Source organism: Aulostomus chinensis, chromosome 4 (genome assembly GCF_037954235.1).
Source record: "Aulostomus chinensis isolate RoL2024-O1b breed Wild chromosome 4, RoL_Achi_v1.0, whole genome shotgun sequence".
Taxonomy (NCBI): domain Eukaryota; kingdom Metazoa; phylum Chordata; class Actinopteri; order Syngnathiformes; family Aulostomidae; genus Aulostomus; species Aulostomus chinensis.
Window position 1 is genome coordinate 22,848,835 of NC_141323.1, and position 1,428 is coordinate 22,850,262.

A 1,428-nucleotide genomic window follows, 5' to 3' on the forward strand; every position below is an offset into this window, starting at 1 on the left:
TCTTTGTAGACACAAATTGTCTTTGATCTCTCAATGAGACAAAGACATAGAAGCTCAAACCTCAGCCTCCAGGAGGCCGTGATCCTATAGTGGTCAGTACTCTGTGTTGTGGCTGCAGCAACCCTGGTTTAAATCCGGGTCACGGCAGCAACATGAATACTGACTAGTATTTGTTGTTAAACTGGACAGTTTGTCTGTTGAAGCTCTCTCAGACATTCCTTTATTCATCCTCCCTTCAGGCTCAGCAGCATCATAGTGAATGTGTCTGACTAGGATCAGAACCCTCAACCTGTAGGGCTGTGGTGCAATGAGAACACATCTGACAACGGATCAGAGGAGTGTCTCTTTGACTCCTGGAAAACTCCATTTAAAGCTGAGAGGAACTTGTTCTTCATCACCAAATTCCCTCCCTGCACGTTGTCTCTCGAAAAGCATTCAAATCAAAGTTGAACCTTTGACAAAAAGCTCCCAGTAGGTGATGCAGGCTCCACCTCGCTCTTGGTTCTGGAACCTCACCAGTTGAAGCTTTCTCACCACTTGGATCTCATGTTTCTGACATCTCTGAGCTTGTTTCCTATCCACCTGTCTCATATTGATGAGGTCATACAGCCTGATGATGTCTATGGTTCTCCTTTGAGTGGTTCCTTCTGGGAGAGTTCTCTCTCTGTAACTTGTGTGTGTGTTTGGTCGTATCCTGTTTCTCCTTGACAGCACTTTAGTGTTTTTACCACTGGTGTCTCATCTGTGATACACCTTTTATTTTACTGTTTTGTCAAAGATGAAGGTGTGTTTGTTGTCATTCATTAATCATGTGATTGCTCATGTGACTGTGAGCCTGATGAATTGCTTGTGTGCAGCAAACGTCTCTCACTCTGATCACTTCATGCTATTGAAGCTACTCAGATGTAGCCTGACTAGCTCAGTCGGTAGAGCATGAGACTCTTAATCTCAGGGTCGTGGGTTCAAGCCCCACGTTGGACGTTCACTTAAACATCACTGCTTGTCCTCTCACTTTCTGCAGCTGTGATTGTGAATTGTAAGAAGAATCAATGAATAAACAACATGAATACAGGCTGTGTCTGCAGCTGCACCTGACTCAGAATGAAAAACCACTATGTACTCAATTGTATCCACTGTCCATACTGACTCTGGAGAAATTTCTTTGTGTGTATTGATGGACACGAGCCAAGCAGAAAGTTCCCATAATGCCATAAGGCAGTGTTTGGTCAGTGTGGAGCAGGCGTCAGTCTGACAACAATGTCATAATAGTTTGTTATCACTTGACCAGACCCAAAAGTAGGCTCCAGTTATCAGTTTCTTCTCAATGCTAATGTCTGCTAGCTTCGTCTGCTACTTTGATGGCTCTGACGACAAAAAGGTCCAGACCCCTGGATATGGTGGTTCCTCCCTAAACGTAGATTCTGTCAG

At 44.3% G+C, this 1,428-nt stretch overlaps 1 non-coding gene across 1 annotated transcript; it reads left to right on the forward strand.

Moving 5' to 3' along the window:
- Positions 1 to 908: 908 nt before the first annotated feature.
- trnak-cuu (transfer RNA lysine (anticodon CUU)) lies at positions 909 to 981 on the forward strand. The gene has a single exon. It is a non-coding gene; the product is annotated as a tRNA-Lys (tRNA).
- The last annotated feature ends 447 nt before the right edge of the window (positions 982 to 1,428 follow it).